The sequence below is a fragment of the Ornithorhynchus anatinus genome, chromosome 14 (genome assembly GCF_004115215.2).
Source record: "Ornithorhynchus anatinus isolate Pmale09 chromosome 14, mOrnAna1.pri.v4, whole genome shotgun sequence".
Lineage (NCBI taxonomy): Eukaryota > Metazoa > Chordata > Mammalia > Monotremata > Ornithorhynchidae > Ornithorhynchus > Ornithorhynchus anatinus.
In genome coordinates, this window is record NC_041741.1 from 7710798 (window position 1) to 7734871 (window position 24074).

At 41.6% G+C, this 24074-nt stretch overlaps 1 long non-coding RNA gene and 1 other non-coding gene across 6 annotated transcripts in view; both read left to right on the top strand.

Moving 5' to 3' along the window:
- LOC103168400 overlaps positions 1-24074 on the top strand; it is a 348055-nt gene that overhangs the window by 72698 nt on the left and 251283 nt on the right. The gene's annotated exons all lie outside the window — the stretch shown is intronic.
- LOC114816748 lies at positions 23175-23313 on the top strand. The gene has a single exon (XR_003764558.1). It is a non-coding gene; the product is annotated as a small nucleolar RNA SNORA7 (small nucleolar RNA).

Below are 24074 nucleotides of genomic sequence, written 5' to 3' on the forward strand. Positions count from 1 at the left end.
GCCTCAGTTTTCTACTTTGCCTGTGTGGATGCACTCATAGACAGAGGTCTTACTATATGGATGACTTTTGCTTTTTCAGTATTAACATATCCTGGAAAAAAACAGAATATGATACAGCACTTCAGGAGCATAATGACTTTTATGGCTATTGAATCCCTATAGCTCTTTAGATCTGTGCCAAACACTCAATATGTAGAGTGAGAACTCCTGGCCAGATAACTAAATTCAAGTTCTTTTTTTCTTGAGGGAGGGACCCAAAATCATGATTATGATTGAATTGAGCAGCAAATGCACTCATGCTGCTCATAAAGCCTAAAGCAGGTGGTGTGGCCACTTTGCCTTTCTAATATTTTCCTATTAAAACCTGTTGGGTTTTTTTTTTTTTTGGTTTTAGTACTGTCAATTACTACAAGTCTACAATATACCAGGTTTAGTAGTGATACTGCAATTTATTCCTGTGACTAATCTCTTCTTAAGCATCAGAAAATCTGCTCTTGACTCAGGTTGGTTCCAGGTGACAGTATCCATGATATGTTCCTTGAAAAATTAGTGGCAGAGTATCAAATGTAAAGCCAATGAGTTTTTAAACTTATTCTTTCCTTTTAATCAAAGGCATGTGACACCATTCAATTTCAATTATCCAATAACACCCTGACTTTCAGATAACTAGGACTGCAGCCTTCTGTGTGTTCTAGATTCTGAAATTTCTTAATTTTTTCTGCTGTGTTAGTCTTCCACAAGAGTGGGATGGCAGAAGAACTTAGAACTTCTTTACGTGGGGGATTGTGCCCCTTGACAGGCCCGACTGTGGTTGTGGCAGAGCCTCTGATAGAAGTGTATAAGCAACAGAACATGTTGCTATGGGTGTGTGTGTGTGTTTGTGTGTATACATATATTTCTGTGTCTATGTGTGTATATATATATATACGTATATATATCTTGGAAAAACCTTCACAGTGTATAATTTGGGAGTACTTGGGTTTCATTATTCTCCTTTACATTCAGGAGAAATTGTTAACATTTTTGTGAAATTTAGACTGGCTCCTCAACTGTGGAGAAAGTAGAGTCTCACAGTTGACCTATGTTTCAAAGCAAATAGAGTTCAGTCATCTATGGGCGAAGTCTTAAACTTGCAAGAGTGACTGTTTGAAGAGGAAAAAGTTTGCTTCTCATCTTGAGTTTGCGATGTTATGCATATCGTGGCCAAAATACGATTGAATGAATGATAGGGTGTGTCCACCGAAATCCATCCTGACAGAAATGCAAGTTAAGGCGCATTGCCATTTGAATGAGCATGCACTTTCTCTTTAAATTATAATTCACCTCCAGAGCCTGCCACTTAATTAAGGAAATTGTCCTAATGAGAAAGACAGCTCGTTACCTGATATTATACCCCAAATAATGTATTTTTTAAAACGCTTGATTGCCATTGTCCTGACTGGAACCTGCAAATGAGCAGTGCCTTATTAAATCCCATTGGGTGTTCCCTCGGTGAAGAGGAGCCATCACAATGCATTCATTAAAATGTTTCATAGTTGGAAGAAATAAATAGTAATGGATTCCAATGGGTTTGCATTTTAGCCACCAGTACCGCGTATAGTCGTCACCAGTATTGTGCAAAAAAGTGACAAGGGCATTTATTTCCAAGTGTACCGTATGAATTTGACAAGAAACCTAAGTAGTGTTGGGAGTATGTTTTTTAGGCGGGCATCAAAATATATTTTGGATTTGACTTGGTGGAAGAAAATGTAAATATCTGGGATGTCGGAGATGTGGGTGATCTCGGGGCTCTCAACTCTCCCATCACTGACCCCTTGCTCACACCCTTCCTCTGGCCTGAGGCCTGTCTACCAGATCACAGCTCTGCCATCCACCTCCTCCAGGAAGCCTTCCACAATTAGGCTCCACCTTTCCATGTAATTTCTATCCAACAGCTATGTTTTGTACTGGTCATTCGCCTATTCTTAGCACATGCATAGTCTCGATTTGTATTAACCTACACCTATTTGTTTATTTCTCCATTTTTTTGTTATCAACAACAGAAGGGTGGTTTGTTTTCCCTCTTTCAATTACTTGTGAATGGCTCTGGTCTGACATATAGTCCCTGCTAGGCTGTAAACTTCTGTAAGCTGGAGACTGGGTATCATACTCAGTTATGTTCTTCCTAGTGCTTACTTCAGTTCAGTAGAGGCTCAAAAATACTGCTTTTTGGATATGCACCAAGTATTGCCCATGAATTGGCTTTTCACTATAACCAATCAATCAATTGTATTTCTCAAGTGCTGTGCTGTAATGGTGTAGCGGATAAACCATGAGCCTGGCAGTGAGGCGGTCTTGTGTTCTAATCCTGGCTCTGCCACTTGTCTGTGTGACCTTGGGCAAGTCACTTCATTTCTCTGTGCCTCAGTTTCTTCATCTGTAAAATGGGTATTTGAGACTGTGAGCCCCACGTGGACCAGGGACTGCGTCCAATCCGATTAGCTCGAATCTACCCCAACACTTAGCACAGTGCCTGGCACATAGACTGTGCTTAACAAATAACATCATTATTATTATGAATATTACTGTACTAAGAGGTTGGGAGAGTGCAATATACCGAAGTTGGTAGATATGTTACGTGCCCTCAAGGAGCTTACAACTGCATGGCTACAGACTGTCAAGATAATAATCAAATTGGTCAGTGATCCACTGTCCTCATGCTGTTTAGTTCACACTAGAATGTGGGGCATGAGAAAGTAGCATGGCCTAATGGAAGGAACACAGACCTGAGAGTCAGAAGTCTTGGGTTTTAATTCCAGCTCCAGCACTTGTCTACTGGATGACCTTGGGCAAGTCACTTAACTTCTCTATGCCTCAGTTGCCTCATCTTTAAAATGGGGATTAAGACTGTGAGCCCCTTGTAAGACAGGGACCGCGTCCAGCTTTATTGTATTGTATCTGTCCCAGGACTTAGTACCTGGCACCTAGTAAACATTTAACAAATACCATTAAAAAAAGAAAAAAATACAGATATGTTCCTCTTCAGCAGTATTGTCTTTAATTCCAAGGCTTTATAAATTCCCAATGAAATGTGGGAGGGGTTTGGATAGTTTGTTTGAACCCAACTTGGTTTTGGAAATTTAAGTTCAATTAAGTTCTGCCTGAAAATAATAAGCCAAATGAAATGGTATCTAAAAGTTATACTCCCCACTCCATTTTCAATGGACAGTGGAGTACGCTGTTTGGAAAACGCAGCTCTTAAACCAGAGCTGAATTTATCCATAAAGGGTTGACTCGTGACTACTGGAAAGAGCATAGAAAGAGCATAGAACTAGGATTTGGGGACGTGGCTTATTGTCCCAGCTATCACTGTTCTCCAGCCACTCATTCTCGGTGGGCCTCAGTTTGTTCAGCAGTGAAGTGGGGATATCATCTGCTTCTCCCTCACAGGGCTGTTACAGGGTTAAAATAAAATAATTAGTGAAAAAAATCCTTGTTCAAATACAAGGAATTGTTGTCAGTATGCCATTGGTTCCCCAGTAATCAAGTCACACATTTTCCTGACTTTGAGACAAGCAGAGGGACCATATTTTGGTTGTAAATAAGGCTGTGTTTATGGAAGACTTTTGGATCCTGTGAACAATTTAAAATGAGAGAGAATTGAACAGGAGAAAAAACCAGATCATTCTACTGGCAGATTATTTTTTACCTTGTTGAGAAAAATATTATAAGAGAGTGATGTTGGGCAGTATCTCTAGCCCATGCACCTGTGTGAAATAAAGGGTGTAATAAAACATTTCACCGTGAACCACATCGCTGCCAAACCGAGTCTCGGGATCTGATTCCTTTTTGTGGGTTTTATACAGCATTTTTCCTGTTTCTTTTGTGGCCAAATCCACATTCCCAAATGCCATATTTTATCATTGTCATTGGGTACGCTTGAAATCCTTCCAAAGGAGGTGTGTAACGAATATGAGTTTACTCCCAGGAGTGAGGAGAGAACAGGAGCCTCCTTCGGATACTCCACTGAAGCAGGCTTTTCTGGCTCCAAGTGAGGGAAAACACAGAAAGCCGCAGTTCAAGTTGCCAAGTTTCCAGGAACCGCTGAACTCTAGCAGTGTACCCAAGGGACCAGTTGTCAGGCTGTCAAAAGGAGGATCTCCACAACTGTTGCACCATCTTTAACTTGAGTCTGATGAGGTGGAGCCACTTAAGATCCCCAGACTGGTTAGAAGGGAGGCTCATGTCATCCCCCCTTGGGAGAAAACCTCTGCAGATCTATCTAGGTGGCAGAGCAAAGTGGTATCTCTCTCTGGCCGTCGAAAGAAGGTTGTGAAGGGCTCAAGGGAACCTGAACCTGAAGATTCAGAATAAGGTTTTCACATGATCCGGGTATGATCGGCCCTTCCAGGCCCATCTTAAAGCGCCGGTTTTTCCAGGAGTCGTCCCTCCCCTCGTCCCCACTGACTCCCACTCCAGCCTTTCCTTCCACTTTGACATTCAGCCACCCCCACCACTTCTGGCCCTAGTTTGCTTAATCCCTAAACTGCCCTTGCCCCACTTCTCCTCCTGTAGTGTTTTGTGTAGAGGATCTGTATTGAAAATGTAAAGGAAACATACTTATATAATTCATCCATTTAGACACATTGCCAGTCAAAACTCTCTTTCTATCTAGATAAAAGTCAGAAAGACACATGAGCCTGCCTCCTCTTCATTCCCCAGTCACCAACTGAATTTTTGATTTCAGATTATTGAGGTGTTTTAATTTGCCTTTAAGGGTTGCCGGTCAATTCCAGCTCCTTATTTCTTCTGGTATAGATTTGGTTTCCATCAGGATTATACTGTAGACATTATTTTTCTCCTCCTGTTCTCTTACCCTAGTTCCTCTTTATTGCATTTTCAAGACATCAACACAACAAGAATATATTAGATAAATGCACATTCCCTAATCACTCCTCTGGCGCCTACAAATTTTTTTCCAAATCTGATCCTATGAAGTTTGGACTGATTGGAATTCAAATGTATGACCCTAGGGGATGCATTTTATTCCATATAACTTTGCTATAATAAATATAATATCAATTTGTCTCTAACCTGGACACACACTTGATTTCATCATCTGTAGTCACTGTACAATCTCTATCCTCACCTACTCTGAAATCCCTCCATCTCCCGCAACCTCCTCATCTGCCTTCTCTCCCCCACGCTCCCTTGAAATTTATCCTATTTCCGTACAGAGACTTCCTATCTATGAACTCATCCAATTTGCTCAAGTCATGATGACTCATTTAGCTTTGATACCCAAACTACCTGGCCTTGATGAAAAATTGATGTCCTCAACACCCTCCTCTTTACTGAATTCAACACACTCACTCCCCGTCCCTTTGTCAATCTTATATCACTAACCCCCGGCCCTGGGTCACTTCCACAGTCCACTTCCTCTGCTGCTGTTGGAATTCTCGATATCAGGCCAACCTCATCCACCTCGGGTTCGTCCTTGTGTGCTTTGACTCTGCCCTCTCCTCGCCTTAATTATTTCTTCATCCTTATTGACACCCGTGCCCATTGCCCACCAGTTGTTCTACATGTTTAATTCCCTTCTCAAACACCCTGTTCCCGCCGCATCCACCATCTCTTGCTCCTAATGACCTAGCTATCTACTTTACTGAAAAAATTGAAACTATCAGGCATGATCTCCCGAAAATTTCCCCTGCTCCTCTCCAGTCCCTGCGTCCTCCTGCCCCTTCTTCAGCTCTCCCATCCTTCCTATCAGTATCTCCTGATTCTCTCAAAATCCACCCTATCCACCTGTATGTGCATCAGTCCCCATCCCTTCACACCTTATCAAAACACTCCTCTCTTCTTCCCTGTCTGACTGCCATTGTCAACTGGTTACTCGCTAATGGCTTCTTCCTCACTGCTATCAAACATGTTCATGTCTCCCCTGTCCTAAAAAAAACCCTCCCTTGACTCCATGACTCCCTTCAGTTACCACCCCATTTCCCTCCTACTACTCCTCTCCAAACCCCTTGATCTAGTTTTCTACACCGGCTGTGTCAAGTTCCTCTCCCCCAATTCTCTTCTTGACCCCCTCTAATCTGGCTTCTGTCCTCTTCACTCCAGAGGAATCACTCTCTCAAAGATCATAAATGCCAAATCCAACAGCCTTTACTCCATCCTAATTCTCCTCAAACTCTCAGATGCTTTCGACTCTGTCGACCACCTGGAATCCTTGTCCAACCTTGGCTTCACTGACACCGTCCTCTCCTGGTTCTCCTCCTGTCTCTCTGGCCGCTTATTCTCGGTCTCTCTTGCGCACTCCTCCCCTCCCGTCCTCTAACTGTGGGAGTCCCTCAGGGCTCAGTTCTGGGTTCCCCTCTATTCTCGTCTAACCCACTCCCTTGGGGAACTTATTCACTCCCAGAGCTTCAACTGCCACTTCTATGCAGATGATTCCTAAATCTGCATCTCCAGTCCTGGTTTCTCTCCCTCGCTGCAGTCTTGCATTTCTTCCGGCCTTCAAGACATCTCTACCTGAGTGTCCCACCATCACCTCAAATTTAACATGTATAAAAAAGAGCTCCTTAGCTTTGCACCCAAACTCTGTGCTTGCTCTGATTTTCCCACCACTGGAGTCACCACCACCATCCTTCCTGTCTCACAAACCCATAAGCCTGGTCTTATCCTTGATTCCTCTCTCTCATTCAACCCACATATCCAGTCTATCACTAAATCCTGTCAGGTCAATAGTCACCACATCACTAAAATCCGTTCTTTCCTTCCCATCCAAACTGCTATGAGGTTGGTTAATCCAAGCACTTATCCTATCCCATTTTGATTACTCTATCAGCCTCCTTGCTGACCCCCCAGCCTCCTGTCTCTCCCCACACAAGTCCACATTTTGCTCTGCTGCCCAGATCATTTTTCTATAAAAACATTCAGTCCCTGTTTCCCCACTCCTCAGTAGCCTCCAGTAGTTGCCTATCCATCTTCACATCAAACAGACAATCATTACTGTCGACTTTAAAGCACTCAATCACTTTACCCCCTCCTACCTCGCTTGGCTACTCTCCTAGTGCCACTCAGCCCCCACACTTCAGTGCTCTAATGCCTACTCACTGCACCTCAATCTTGTCTATCTCTCCACCAACCTCTAGCCCACATCCTGCCTCTGGCCTGGAACATCCTCCCTCTTCATAAGGGACAGACAGTTACTCTCCCCACCTTCAACTTCTTATTGACGGCACATCTCCTCCAAGAGGCCTTCCCTGACTAAGCCCTCATTTCCGCTTTTCTGCAGCACCCCGACTTTGCTTCCTTTACTCATCACCCCGCCCCCAGCCCCACAGCATTTACGTCCATATCCAAAATTTATTTACATTAATGTCTGTCTCCCCCTCTAGACTGTAAGCTCACTGTGGGTAGGAAATATCTGTTAATATTGTTTTTGTTGTACCCTCCCAAGTGCTTCGTACAGTACCCTGCACACAGAAAGTGCTCAATAAATTTGATTAATTGATTTTGTCTGACAGTAGCGTTTAGCTTAAAAAAGAACGCACATTCTTTTCATGCAGGTTAATTTGCATCCTGAACCGCTGCCCCTCTGGCCACAGTACTTTATTGATCTGATATTATTTTCGTGTCTTTTAGGTTGTCTTGGTTTTTTATTGTTCAGCTTTCCGTACTGTCACAAACTCCTTTGGTTTCCTTCATTCTTAGATTGTGGGCCAAGGACCGTGTCTAATTGCCACCAGTGCATTTTCCCCCAGGACAGAGTACAGTGCTTTGCAAACAATAGATGCTTCATAAATACTTTCACTCTGAGTACTACTACTATTGAAAATCCCTTCTTCAAAGCCCGTAATACTTCTAGGGGACAGGGATTCCAATCACTAATTGAGTTCTTTCTCCTCACTGACTCTCAAGAGTTGTTTAAAATTGCAGGTTTCAATCCAGAAAGGCTTATGCTCCTCTCATCTCAAGCTTTTTCAATTTGGGGTGGCATAATGACCTTTCCAAAGCTGCTTCATCGTTCCTGGTTTTCGTCTTCCACTTTCAACGTATTCTTCTCCTCATATTCTTCTCCTCACATTACTTTCAAATATCTGTTCTTCAACTTGAGTGCTCAGCTATTCTGTTCTAGGGATTCAGTTAATTTCCCATTATTGCTTGATATTAATTTGTATTCAGCCTTTGGCTTCTAAAACCACATTCTTCTAGATTTTATGAGTGATCTGTTACTTTTTCTAGACTTTTATTACATTTCCCAAGAGAGATGTATTTTTTTTTACATCAGACGTAAGTGCCACCTTCTAAAAAATTGATTTCTGTATTTCTTCTTACTATGATGAGATTAATCAGGGCATGGAATTATTATGTACATCAGATAACCATTATGTTTAAATACCAAAACCCTTACACTTATATCTTGTTCAGGTACATTTTAGTTGTCATATTTTAAAAAAAAAAAACACTCCCTGGTTTGACACTGTCTTGTTTATTTCTCCCCAGCCCCCACCCCTTCATTTTTAGCTCTCTTTATAGCCTAGCTGTAGAATTGTCATGTCTGAAACTGTTGGTAAAGAGTTTGGGCAATGTTATTAAGTTTCAGATTCACCTCCCTCCCCCCAAAAAATAATAATTGCATTTAGCTTAGGGTTAATATTTGGGGGTGAATTACATCATTGGCTATATATGTCAGTAAGTTCATTCTAGAATGTATTAGCTTGCTGTAGTCATATTTGGGGAGCAGAATATCTTTTATTGAAAGGAACCGTGAGCACCTTCAGGCCAACATCTTTTACTTCTCATGCGCTCCTAATTACTGAGTACTCTATTGTGCCCACAGTAGATGCTCAAAACATACTCTTGATTGATAGATTGAGTGAAGAGAAGACTGATCTCTATCTGTATCTGAATTGTACACTCCAAGCGATTAGTACAGTGCTCTGCACATAGTAAGCGCTCAATAAATGCTATTGAATGAATGAATGAACTATAGAGGCAGGAAGTAATATGGAGAATGAACACAAATGAACAGAAGAATTCTGTTGGAATTAGTGAAATTATTTTAATGTACTTGATCCTTGATGCTTGATCTTGTGACTGGGTGAAATTTCAGTCGTCATAAGGAGAACCATAAAATTGTAGGTTACCGAGGTGCAGGACCAGGGAGACAGAGTAGTGGGGAATTAAATTTGGGAAGCGGAATAGGGACAGCAGGAACACTGCTGGGAACAGATAACTAGTGATAGCGTTTCTCAAGCACTGACTTGGTACCAGTGCACCATACTAGGCACTTGGAAAGTACAGAATAACGAAAGGACAAGCTTACAGATGATTCTTCAATCTACATCTCCAGCCCTGATCTCTCTCCCGCTTTACAGCCTTGCATTTCCTCCTGCCTTCAAGACATCTCTACTTGAATGTCCTGCAGTCACCTCAAACTTAAATATGTCTAAAACAGAACTCCTTATCTTCCCACCCAAACCCTGTCCTTCCTCTGACTTTCCCATCACTGTAGACAGCACCATCATCCTTCTTGTCTCACAAGTCTGATGGGGAAAATGAACATAAAAATATTACAACTACAGAGGTCAGAATAAGTAAATTAAGTAGCCTACACTGACTCCCCATGAGCGATATGTAAAATTCACTGTCTGAATTAGAACAGTAATTTTCTTTAGTGTCTATTCCTCCTGATTTCTGTCGGTCATGGTTGTAGTAACGGTAAGGGTTTACTACGCTATAGGCACTATGCTAAGCACTGGCGTACATATAAACACAGTCGGGAAACCAGGAGGCTTTATTTCATGAGTATTTCTAAAAAAACTGAAATTAGGGAATTAAGCACAGTAACTTTCTGTGTTGCAGCCTAAGGTAGTACAGATCCACCCAGATGTATCACAGTTTCACAACAGCACAACAGCTTCATGGTAAAATCCTATCAGTCATTCGTATTTATTGAGCGCTTATAGTGTACAGAGACCACTGTATGAAGTGCTTGGGAGAGTACAGTGTAACATAGTTGGAAGAAACGTTCCCTGCCCACAGTGAGGAAAAGGGGAGGAAGTGTTTTTCAAAATGCAGTTCACTCTTGCTCTGGAAAATTCATATTTGAGCCTGAGACCCTCAGGCTCATTCAGAAGCTGTAAAAATCAAAGCTGAATGTCCCTCAACAATATTATTTAGTAATATACGCAGAGGAGGGGTAGAGATCACCGAGTGGATAGCCATGCTGAGTATTTAAACTTCAACAGCTGTGAAAAAAGCACTTATCATCAATAACTACAAGCTCAGCAGGCCTGGAGATTTTATTCTTTCTAAAATTGGGAACTTTCCATTGTAATATGTTCAAAAGATCTAAGGAAGATAAATATGACATATATCCACAAGCCTCACCGACACACCACTTATTGGGTCCTTAAACTGAACGAATAAATGATAAGCAATTTTTAAGCAATTATCATCCAAGGAAAAACATTTTAAGGTGGATTATTTTAATCAATCAATCTGGCCAGGCAGCCAAAGATTGCCAAAGTAGATTCCTAAACCAACCTGAATCTTGCTGTGGGCATCAATATTCAGGAACCAAAGAGAATTTTAAGAAAAGCAGGAATTTCATTTAAAATCAGTCATTCAGTCGTATTTATTGAGCGCTTACTGTGTGCAGAGCACTGTACTAAATGCTTGGAAAGTACAGTTTGGCAAAAAATAGAGACAATCCCTACCCAACAAGTCAATGGTATTTATTGAGCACTTACTCTGTGCAGAGCATTAATGTCAATATTCTCAAGGAATCTTGGCAAGCCAGATTGTGGCAAGTCCTACCTAGATGAGGGCACAAACGCCAGGATAACTACATGATGGCACTGTTATTATTATTATTATGTAATTTAAGCGCTTACTGTGTGTTGAGCACTGTTCTAAGCACTGGGGTAGGTACAAGGTAATCAGGTTGTCCCACCTGGGGCTCTCAGTTTTAATCCCCATTTTACAGATGAGGTAATTGTTGATACTGTTGGGAAGCAAATGGTTTACGGGGAGTAGCACAGGCCTGGGAGTCAGAGGACCTGTGTTCTAATCCCAACTCTGCCATTTGCCTGCTTTGTGACTCTGGGCAAGTCACTTAATTTCTTTGTGCCCCGGTTTCCTCATCTGTAAAATGGAAACTCAGTACCTGCCCTCCCTCCTACTTAGACTGAGAGTCTAGTGTGGAACAGGGACCTGATCATCTTAAATTCTCCTACAGTCAATAGTTTAACCCCTCGGGAATGCCAAGGGTCAGTGACTACCCTTAATAATCTCAAAGATGGACAAGCAGACGATGGCAGCCAGTCCCAGATTTAGCTAATGCACAGAGAATAGAAGTGAAAACATCCAGAGATGATGAAAACAGGACATTTTCAACTGGATGACTTTTGATGCTGAATCTGAGGCTATTTGACTCACCTGTCAGTACCAGCTTGAATTGATTAAGTTTCTTTTCGCCTCATCAATTTTCCATCAGCTGATAATGGCACTTTCACACATCGACTGGCTCCGACCAAGACTCGCTCCCAGCAGTTGTCTGTCAGTCTTCCTACCAGTTCCTTGCCCAGGATGGGACTAGAGCTCGCTCTGGTTGGAACCTTCCGATGGCAAAATCTCACAGATAGATCCCTGGCCACTGAGACAAAGCATTTCAGAGGCGAGATTGGAGCTGATTGATAGGAAGGCTGTTGGGAGGATTTGGAGCTCTTTTGACGTCTCCCTCAAAACACCCTGAGAATTTCAGGAGATCTCAGGAGCCGGTGGCTCCATCAGTGGATTACTCAACCCACTCAGGCACTTGCTGGCATAAAAATAGCCTAAAAGGCATTGTTTATGGTGTATTCTCTCTTCTACACTAAGGGAAGAACATTCCCTGACGGTCATGGGGAAGAGGAGGAAGGAATGGTGGAAGTGTCATTCCGCTATATCTGTGATTCTGTACTCTTGCCTCTGTTCAACTGGGAGAAGATCTATTTGTTTGAGACCCAGTCTGCCCCGGAGCCCTTTGAAAAATGGAACCATAATGCCAGGCATCATTTTGAGACAGAGACATACCTCAGCTCACAGAATTTTCCCCACTCATCTTTGGCTTTCAAATGGGAAAAGATTCCAAACCGAAAATAAGCTCTGAAAAAGGACCCATGCTCCTTCTTCAGAAAGTTGCCCAATTCCAATTGTCTCTTTTAAAGATAAAAGTTATCTGTTCCCGAAACTTTCTGATTTAACACCTCTGAAAACCTTATCACATTAATCTTAACCATAAACGCAGGGATTCAGGAGTTTGAAAGATGATCGGGTACAACGATTCATCTTACTTACATGCTGTCTGGATTCTGGTTTGATCCACAGCACCGGTTTGATTGAAATAATGATTGAGGAGTACTAAAGCTTCATTGTTTGGTCTGCTGGTGCTGTCGGCCCGCTCCTATTTGCATTTAGATTTGTAAAGTGATAGTTTCCAGAAGATCAAATTTGTTTCCAAAATTTTTATTTTAGCATCTGGATAAGCCATGCTGACTTTTAATATGAAATGAAAGCAAATCATCCATGGAACTTCCCTGTTGTGACAATCAGTGGGAATAAGAAGCTTGAGGCACATTCAATTTAATATGGTTCCTAATTTTTTATTAGTATATAAATTTAAAAATCCATTTGCCTTAAAATATTTTGTGAGATTAAATTTCTTTCCCTGAAACAGATGTGAATACAAGCTTCATTAGCAGGCCCCATATTCTGCGAGCTTTATGTGTGAACTTCCCCGACAGTTCCTCATGGGTGTGTCTTCATGCATTTGTCCATTCACACAAATCAAAAAATACCTTTGTCATTGCATTGCTTTTGTGTGTTTTTTAGAAAAATGATCTCACAGCTAAATATTAATTGTGAATGTAAAATTTCAGTATTTTCCAACTACTGGTCACACGCCCGTAAGAACATCTGAGAAGGCAAAAGAGTAATCTTAAAAAGACAGAAGCCAAGAGTATCTCTCCCTAATTATCTTATTTCTATTTCAACTTTCCTCTAATGCCCAAACTCAAACACTATATTTTAATTGGGATTACATTATAATAATGTTGGTATTTGTTAAGCGCTTACTATGTGCCGAGCACTGTTCTAAGCGCTGGGGTAGACAGAGGGGAATCAGGTTGTCCCACGTGGGGCTCACAGTCTTCATCCCCATTTTACAGATGAGGTAACTGAGGCACCGAGAAGTTAAGTGACTTGCCCAAAGTCACACAGCTGATATTCTTACATATTTATAGATTGGATTTGCATTCATAGCCAGCAAAAAAATTATTAGGTAGAATTCATCTAAGGGTTTTGTGTATATAAACCCCAAAATGTCATTTATGCATCAGCCTTTTTAACCATCCGAGTGAAAGGATAGAACTTTACCATGCGAAATGTCATCTCTGAAAATTAAAATGAAGGATCCTCCCCCCTTTTTCTCTTTAAATTGGTATGTATTCAATAAAATATGGATTTGGCTTTCATTTGCACAAGTAATTCCAAGAACTGGGAATTTAATCATTTAAGTACTTACAACTCCACCACCAACACCGGTAGCATGTTTGTCCATAAATTTATAATCTATTCCTTCTACCTGTAATTTTAGACTCTCCCAATAGATATACACTCCTAGAGGGCAGGAATCGTGTATACTAAGGCTAGTACATTCTTCCAAGAGCCAGTATGGAGAACTGCCCATGGTAGGAGTTTTAATATGTACCACATTGATTGAAATATTGAAGAACTTGCTCATCATGCAGTTATTCACATGCTCATACTGAAGTGAACATTAAGCTCATAGCCTGTATTTTAAAATACAGTGCAACTTTGGAAGAAAAAGAATCAGCATCTTTCCATGGTGCACCCGTACTTTTCTCTTGAAGCATCATGAATTTCCCATATGTTACATCCATGTTAATATTAACATTATTATGGCACCAGTTGCTAATTAGGCTATAGTGTAAGTATTCCTTTATTATAGTCTTGCAGGTACCATACAGCAGGTGCTTGGTAAATGCCTTGATTAATTGATTTGAATAGGCCTTTTTAGGCACGGAACATTTGGGTTTTATTCAATTTAATTCCATTTCTGTTCCCTAGGACATTTTAATGTCATCTCCCCCCAGTTTTTTTGTCTAAACGCATACTTCCCAGGGGAAGCAGCATTGCCTAGTGGATAGATGGGCTCGGGAGTCAGAAGGACCTGGGCTCCAATCCAGGCTCCACCACTTGTCTGCTGTGTGACCTTGGGCAAGTTACTTAACTTCTCTGACCCTCAGGTACCTCATCTGTAAAACGGAGATTAAGACTGTGAGCCCCATGTGGGACAGGGACTGTGTCCAACCCAATTACTTTGCATCTACCCAAGTGCTTATTACAGTGCTTGGCACTTGGTAAGCACTTATGAAATACCATCATTATTATTATTATTATCATTATTATCATCATTATAATTACTTCATACTCCTTTCTTATTTGGGCTGAAGAGGAATCAAAAGGGGAAACTGAGTCAAAAAATGGGAAGAAAGAAATACTCAGCATGAGATAGAAAAGACACAGAAGTCCAAAGAAATCAGACTTTGTTTTCACTCTTTTTTTAACTTTAACATAGGCTTTAACATCCCCTTCTAGGTTTAAAGAGGTGAGAAGGAGGAAAAGGGTAAGTAGAAGCAAAAAGAAATCCAGTGAGGCCAGAATGTTTGAGTTCAGTTGCCTTGAGTGCATTTATTGATTGCTATTTTAAGATTAAGATGAGTCTTTTATGAGTTAAAAATGTACCAAAAACTCTCATAATTTGCTTTTGAAAGAATATGTAAATTCCATACTCTAGATTTGTAATATGAGGTTAATTCAGTTTGTGATTTACTTATCATTGGGATTAAGATAGTAGAAACACTCTCTGAGAATCCTTAGTGAAGACTTTAATATTCAGTTGAAAACTGGAGGGGTTTTTTAATATGATTTACTGAAAAATTTAGACTTTAGTGATTCAATGCTTTTTGGGCACTGGAAAAATGAAAATAAAATGACTTTACATTTGAAAGTAATAGTCATTATAGAAATGTGTTTGCCTTCTCGTAAGCTCTTTGATAGTCACTCAATCCTCACAGCACCTATGTACATATCCTTGCTCTTTACTATTTCCCCTAATTCATTTTATTATCCATCATCTCCTGTAGATTTTAAACTCCTTGTGGATAGGGAATCTGCTAATGCTATTGTACTTTCCCAAGTGCTTAGTACAGTGTGTGTGTGTATTTCTGTACATGTCGCTCTCACACACACCATTGATTGATAAAACCCTAAAGTAAAATTTAAATAATTCATTGAGAACACACGGGATACTAATTTCTGGATGGAGAATTGTAGGCTTTGTTGCTAGACCATATATTCTGGGACTTTCATGACAATAGGAGAATACTCCTTCCCAAGTTTTTTTAAAAGGAAAATTAATGAAGACAAGCCTTTGAGGAACTAATTCAACATTCAGGCTACTCAGCCAAGAAAATTGGCGCAAAATTTATCATTTTCTTCTTGTTTTCTGGCTTGGTCTTCAGCTCATTTTGAAGGGAGATTGCCATGATGTTTTGTTTTAAATGAAAACAGAGGTAAATGCTCCTTAGTCATTAAAATGCACTATTATGAACAAACAAAGTGAAAGAGATTCTATTACAGATGATCAGTCAACTGTGAATTCCCGACCCAGCAGACGGACAGCTCTAATGTAGCTCAAGAACAGTTTGTGCTATCGGCTGCATTCTCTGACAAACAGAATGTTCTTGTTGAACAGCTGCAATTCTAAGAGCATTTGCATGGAATACTTAAATATCTGATAAATACCTTTCCAGTTTTGATTTTCTCTGCTGGGTTCACACAAAAGAAGTTACCTTGAAGGAAGTTGTTTTTGTTTTTTTTTCCCGAAACCATTGAAGTTGTCACCTATGACTGTATTTAAGGTCCGTCCATATGCGTACCTGCATTCTGTGTTCTGATAAGTATTTTTATGCTCCTATAGCTCAAAATGAGTTGAGAAAATAAGTCAAACTGTTGTTATAAGGATTTTTTAATGTAGAAATTGGATCATTAATAAGTGTGTATGTTATTCATAAGCTTGCCTCTACTTGCAATATATTATTATAGCATTTAAATTGCATAGGGTATTTTCAAAGCTATATACCATCTTTGCTCCAAACCCATCTCAGTTTTGACCCTTGGTTTAACAGGGAAAACTGAAAAAATTAACTGATCGACATAAGAATCCTTTAACTGGATTTGAATCCAGATACCATAAAATTGGTATCCTAGAGATTAAAAATTGTTGCATTGAGAAAGAAAGACTCATTTTCCCGAAATAATTGTTCCAAATGATGTTGGTTGAGATGATTCCCTTAAGTGAAATAAATGTACTCAATCCTTGGAGTTCATAAGGTAAGTGGATTTCTTTAATGTAATACTTCTTGTGCAGACTTCAGAGTCTGTGACAACTTCTTCAGCCTGGATACTCCCTAAGGAATTTAGGCTTCATGAAAATGTGATATATGAAAATCTGTGCCATGGGTTATAAAATGGTCCCAAGGATATGTATTTTATTTGCAGTAGAGGATATATCCAGTTGCTAAAGAGAATAAAAGAATTTTCAACACATACTGCACAGAAGCAGCATTACATCCTTTGAATGAACTACATTATATACAAAATATGCAAGATATTTTTAATTAGAAGTAGATAGAGATTTTCCTTACCATAATGACTTTGGTAATGTATGGGATGTGGCTATTTTATCCTGCCCAACTTTCTAAGTTTATTGCCTAGAACACGCCTCTAAGAACACGTTTGACTTGGTCTTTTCCTTACTTTGCTTCTTAATTTTTCCTTAAGCGAAAGACCATAATTCAATCCTAATCTGTTCTTATCGACTACAATGAAGACATATACTATTGGAATAAAGATTGCAAACTCCGCTATAGCCTGTTCTGCATAGGCAACGATTTAATAGCGGGTGTCCGTGTGCTGTCTACCCCGTGAGTACTGTTTGACAAGATTCACCCAGATGGAGGAATTACTGCCTTAAATTACAAGCGCTACTGACCATATATACAGAGTAAATATAGATGTACTATTGTGTCAATAAATAGGTAGAATAAAGTTTTCTAAAGCCATCCATTGCTATGGTAGGATAAAATGAATTGTAATGTCAGTTGTTAATAGATTAGATGCTTCTAGGAGGCTATTTATATCTTTTAAAATGTGAATGAAAACAGAACAGATACTTGTTTACGCAAGCATCCAGCATTGGCATGAGGCCCAGTGAACAATTTCAGGACATTTGACATAATGGATAGAGCACAGGCCTGGCAGTCAGAAGGTCATGGGTTCTAATCTCGCCTCAGCCGTTTGCCAGCTGTGTGACTTTGGGCAAGTCACCTCACTTCTCTGGGCCTCAGTTACCTCATCTGAAAAATGGGGATTAAAACTGTGACCCCCACGTGGGACAACCTGATCACCTTGTATCCCTCCCCCCAGCGCTTAGAACAGTGCTTGGCTCATAGTAAGCGCTTAACAAATACCACCATCATCCATCAGAGCTCCAAGGGTTTTCTGCGGGTAAAGTTCTCAGTTTGTCAGCAGCACAACACTCTAGGAAGCTCAAATTAATTACCATATATGATCTAATGGTTCTTCTCTGGGGCAGAGTCTAGGAAGCGAGCCCTTGAGTCTGGGGGAACACGATCAGTTCCTACCGTAAGCTCCTTGTGGGCAGGGTATGTGTCTATATCAACTCTGTTATATCGTACTTTCCAAGCACTTACTACAGTGCTCTGCACACAGTAAGCGCTCAATAAGTTAGATTGAATGATTGAATGGCAGGGACTGTGTCCAACCTGATTAGCTTATATCTACTCCAACGCTTAGTATGGTGTCTGGCACCTAGATAGCACTTAACAAATACCTTATAAAAATCCCATACCCCTAAGTCCGGATACTAAAGCAGACAACCTTTCTTTCCTCTCATTCCAGCAATCCACACTCACCAAGTTCTGTGGAAGCCAGCAAAGAGTCATTCTGGCCTCAGCAACCCAGTGACCAATCTCTGCCCAAGAGAACCTCACGTTTTTCCTAGAACTCTCTTGGCTCTGTTGGATTCCAAAGAATCCAAGGTGGCCGAGATCATAGGGAGAGAATCAGAGAGTGGGGAATGTGAAGGTCTCTTCCCCACTCGCTCCAGTGAAACCACATGGTCTCCAGAGCAAATCTCACAGATGGGAGAACTGAAGGTGACACGATCTTGGTTGGGAATCCTCTCTCTCCTGGCTCTCCAGATGGTATTGATGCACCGCCCCCGTTTCCCAAGTGAGGCATGATATGAGTGTAATGCTGGAACATGTGCAGCAGGGGAACAGTGACTAGTATTTAAGAGCCCACATTTATCTGGTTTTTCATCTCCAAGTACTTAGGAGAGTGTTTTGCACACTACAAGTGCTCCATAAATGCCACCGATGGATTCCTACTTCGTAATATTGTTCTGAAACATTTGAATGAAATGAAACTCGCTATCGGTAACTCATATGCAGTAATTTCTGGATTCACTATCTGAGCTGTAACTACATGAATTATCCAAATGGAGAAAACGAGACACCCAGATGAATAAAATCCATTAATTGGTTTATGGACCCAGAGCCCCTCGGGTACATCACAAAGCTGTATGATGTTCACCCACTCGCCTTCACATTTCCATCTTGGAATTAGCCGAAAGACGGGTATAATTACATGTAGCCAGATGGCTCTCTAGTGACTACACATTTACCGAAGCTTTTGCGTGTTGTTTATTCCGGCAAATGGGGAAAAATTGAAATTCACGGAGTCTTGCCTGTTTGCATTTTTGCTTAAAGGCAGCAAGCTGGTAAGAAGAAGAAGTAATGGTATTTCTTGAGCACCCGCTCGGTGCAAAGCACTGTGACAAACGCTTGGGAAAGTACACCGGAAGTAGGAATCGTATTCCCTGTCACTTTAATGGAGGAGGCAAAACTGAAAATTGTTTGCCATTTACCAATAGGGTGATCAGCTAAACGGGCAGATATCACTAGTGTCATGATAATTATTAATGGTTAGCGTAGTGATTATCAGTAATAATAATAATGGGTTATACACCTATACGTAAGTACTGAGGGAAGATACAAATAAATGTGGAAGTGCTAGAGTCTTCAATCTGTGTGTAAGTAACCACCGTTAAGGCCTAATGAACACCGTAGAGAAGAAAATTATAGCAAGTCAACAGTTTAGCATGAAGTCAGATGGCAGTTCTTTTGACATCTGGGCTCGGATCCTGGAACGCAAACGACCAGGACCCCAAGTGAGACCGACGGCGAGGAGAAGGACCGTGCGGTCGGTTATATTTGCTAAACTAGCATTTTAGTTGTGCCTCTTGAAAGGATTTCTGGTCCCGCACAGCTCACACAGAAGGACAGGAACCTGCCAGAGAAGAGTGATTTTAGGGGCTGGATGGGTTCCATTCCCGGTATTTCCTTTCCCCTGTGATGTACCACTCTGTGATAAGCATGCTATGCCAGTGTCCTGCCAAATGACTGAGCTGTGCTTTGAGGGGAGGGGAGATAAAGGGAACTTTCTCCTGGCTGGCTCTCTCTCCAGCACGTGGGTGAGACGGATGTTGGGGGGTGACAAACAGGAATTTCTGATAAGCAGCCAAAACCCGTACTGTTTTATTATACTGCATTACCATGCATCATCTCGGTCTAGGCTTGGCAGAGGGACCTCGTGAAACTGGATTCTCTTAGTCCCAGTAAAACTGAATTCTCTTTTGTTCTTCTCTGGATCTCTTTAGGTCACGTATCCGTTTGTGCCCGATGCTCAATCCAGTAACTCTAGGGAAAGTGGTCTAATTTTGAAAACTGGGGGTTTATGGTGAAATGTTAGGCTGATATTGACGGATCGTAAACAGGGCTCGTATCTACCGTCTCTGTGGTACCGAACTCTCCCAGGTGCACGGATACAGTGCACCGCACACAGTGAGCGCTCAATGCGTGCCGTTGATCGAGTGTTCATTCATTTGCAGTCATTAGTTGAGCATTATTTCAAGGATTGCCGTTTGGAACGTTACCAGCTCTGCTCAAAGTAAGCGCTCAAGAAATACGATTGAATGAATAATACCAGGTGTACCTTCTGGAAGTTACTCAATTTATAAAGAACGTTAAGTCATTTGGATCAGTGCCTTGAGTGCTGCGTCCGCTGTGGGTTCAGACCAAAACACAAACCTGCAGACCCCCAATTTTCAGCCTTATAGATAGAGCAGTGTGGAGTCATTCATAGATAGCACAGAAGCATTTGATACAGACTTGGCTTCTTGCCACTGAAAGCAAATCTGGATTCTCCCCTGAGAAATTCACCAAGATCCTTAGGCTCTTCGTGATGGTTCAGTCAGACGGGTAAGAACCCAAAGTGACTCTTTCCCATTCACCGCTGCAGTCAAATAGGTCGTCGGTCTGGTCCCGTTCAACCTTTTATAGGCTGACGTAGTAGTAATGATATTTGCTGAACATCTTCCGAAGGCAGTGCCGTGTACTGAGCTCTTGGGAAAGTAGAAAGGGAGTACAAGTCCCATTTGAGGATTCCGTCAGGCCCTCAGGGGCCGGAGGCCGAATGTATTTACAATCTACTGGGCAGATTCTGTCCCCCGAAGCAAATAGAGAAGCAGCACGCCATAGTGGACGGAGCACAAGCCTGGGTGTCAGAAGGTCATGTGGTCTGTGGTCGGCTCTTCCACTTGTCTGCTGTGTGACCTTGGACAAGTCACTTCTCTGTGCCTCAGTGATCTCATCTGTAAAATGTGGATTGAGGCTGAGAGCCCCATCTGGCACAGAGGGTGTCCAAACCAATTTGCTTGTATCCACCCCATTTTAAAATACAGTGCCTGGCACCAAGTAAGCGCTTAATAAGTACCATTATTATTACAGTAATAATAATGTTGGTATTTAAGCGCTTACTATGTGCTGAGCAGTGTTCTAAGCTCTGGGGTAGATTCAGGGTAATCATGTTGTCCCACATGAGGCTCACAGTCTTAATCCCCATTTTACAGATGAGGGAACTGAGGCAAAGAGAAGTGAAGTGACTTGCCCACAGGTACGCAGCTGACAAGTGGCGGAGCCGGGATTATAACCCATGACCTCTGACTCCTAAACCCGTGCTCTTTCCACTGAGCCACACTGCTTCTCATTAATAGTAATAATAATAAATAGTGATTGCATTTTTTCCCCATAGAGCTCACATTCTTTTCACCCTTTTGGGGTCAGAACTTCCCGCAGACACAGATACAAGACAGTCACCCAATTTCTAATCAATCAGTGATATTTACTGAGGGCAGAGCACTGTACTATGCACTTGGAAGAGTTCATACAACAGAGTTGATAGACAACTTTCCTGCCCACGACAAGCTTACAGTCTACAGGAGGAAACAGACATTAATACGAATAAACCGTTTGTAATATGTAATTTATAAATGTGTACATAAGTACTGTGGGATTGAGGGTGAGACAGCTACCAAATGCCCAAAGGATCCAAGTTCATGGACAACAAAGAAGGGAAAGGGAGCCAGGACTTAATCGGGGAAGACCTGTTGGAGGGGATGTACCCTTGATTGGGCGAGTACAATTCAATACAGTTGATAAACACGATTCCCACCTTCAAGAAGCTGACAGTTCTGGCAAGTCAGGAGTGGTTTTCTGGGGTAGGTCTGTGGCTTCCAACTGGGAAAGCTGGACACTAGAATTTCTGTAGGACATTCCAAATGACTCCAACTCCCACCTTGTCCTCAACAGATTCCCCGGGCTGTCTGTGTAAACCAGGAGTGAGTCGAGTAGAGATTTGCCCCTCTTCCCTCTCCCGTCGTCTCCTCCCTCTTTTCTTCCCATTCTCTTCCTTCTCCCCTTCAAAACTAGAGCCCCTCTGAACCATTTCCTAATGCTCAGTTCTCTAATGCCTGTTCCAGTGAAAGCTCCTTTTGCTATTCAAACCAGTGAAAAGTTCCCATTAATTCAAAAGATCTCAATTAATTTTGGAAATTTGATCAGCTATTGGAAACTGCTGAAGCCTTCCTAGGGATAAAGAAAAAAAAAATCAAAAGGAAATGGCTATGTTGCAACAGTGACAGATAGTTCACGAACTTAGCATCAGAATTAGTTTAGTCTCATATGTTGTTATAACCCTATTGTTGAATTGTTAGTCCTAGACACAGTCCTTCTTGGCCTTCATCTCGTTTGTGTGAGCTGGCAGATAGATGCTTGGCTATTTGCAAAGAGACTGGGTTGTGAACAGCTGGATGTCAAGACTTGTTTGATGTTCAGTACCCGGGAGAAAATTAACGATAGTTGAAAGGAAAGAGTTTGCAGTGTCTTGAAAGACCGAAGGAAGCAGTGGATTTGTTATTTGGGGTGTGTAACTTCCTCATCGGTATTTCTCAGGTTCACTGTGAAAATAATGCACTTCAATCAGAATGAATTAACTGTGAGCCCGGTGTGGAACAGGGACGGCATCTTATCCAATTATTTTGTATCTAGACCAGTGCTTAGTACAGAGTTTGGCACCTTTTTAATGCTCAACAAATCCTACAATCACTACAGTCTCTGGCCTTGTGTAGGTGCCGAAAACAAATGTCACGTTCGGCGAAGCAGCGGGGTTTCGTGGATTGAACATGGACCTGGGAATCAGAAGGACCTGGGTTTTAATCCCGGCTATTCCCTATGTCTTCTGTGTGACCTTGGGCAAGTCACTTAACTTCTCTGTGCCTCAGTTACCTCATTTGTAAAACTGGGAATTGACAGTGTGAGCCCCATTAGTGACAGAGACAACGTCCAATCTCATTGACTTGTATCTATTCCAGCACTTAGCGCTTGGCACATAGTAAGCGCTGAATAGTACCATCATTATTATGAAATAAGCAGTGATCTTTTCAAAATGCTTTTGCTTGAATTGTATGAATCAAGTATATGCAGTTTGTACATAATATGAATACAAGATAATTATAAAAGAAACTAATGAATACACTATGCCTTTATCTCCTCATATTCTCCTACTTAACTGAACCTCCTTGGCTCTGTCATAATAATCATGGTATTTTTGAAGGACTCCCTATGTGCTAAACGCCCCTCTCAGGGTCGCACTTGGAGAGTTTCCAGTACTCTCCCAGTCTCGACTACAGGAGGGAGAGTCAAGCAGAGGCCTATCCACTCCATTCCTAGCTTGGGCAGTGGCTAGCGAGTGGAAGCCAATCCTGCTACAAGTCAAAACTCACCCGTGCTGGGCAGCAGCGATGTGGGAGAGAATCGAGGGCGGAGACTCAAGTTTACTGTGCGGAAGGAGGCGGTGGTAAACCACTTCTGTATTTTTACCAAGAAGACTCTGTGGATCCACTACCAGAACAATTGCAGGTGGAGGTGGGATGCTCTGGGAGAGACGTGTCCATGATGTTGCCATGGGTCGGACGCGACTCGTCGGCATAAGACAAGACACGTGCCATAGTGAGTGCTGGGGTAGATTCAAGGTACAGGAACTGCTCAAACCAAGTGGGGAATCAACGAGAACTCGATGTACTCTTTTATAAATGATTTCTTACTAATGTACAGAATAACAAAGTGCCATGTACCCTGTCCTTAAAGAGCTTTCACTCTAATGGGAGATTAAGAAGCAGCATTGCTCAGTGGAAAGAGTCTGGGCTTCGGACTCAGAGGTCATGGGTTCGACCCCCGGCTCTGCCACTTGTCAGCTGTGTGACTGTGGGCGAGTCACTTAACTTCTCTGTGCCTCAGTTCCCTCATCTGTAAAATGGGGATTCACTGTGAGCCTCACGTGGTACAATCTACCCCGTATCTACCCCAGCGCTTAGAACAGTGCTCTGCACATAGCGCTTAATAAATACCAAGATGATGATGAACATAAAATATTTGCAACTAGAGTGTTTAACATAAGGGATTTGAGCAGACATATACGTTGGAGTCCTAGGGAGGTGTAAATGCATTCAGAAGTGTGGAGTGCGGATGCCGATT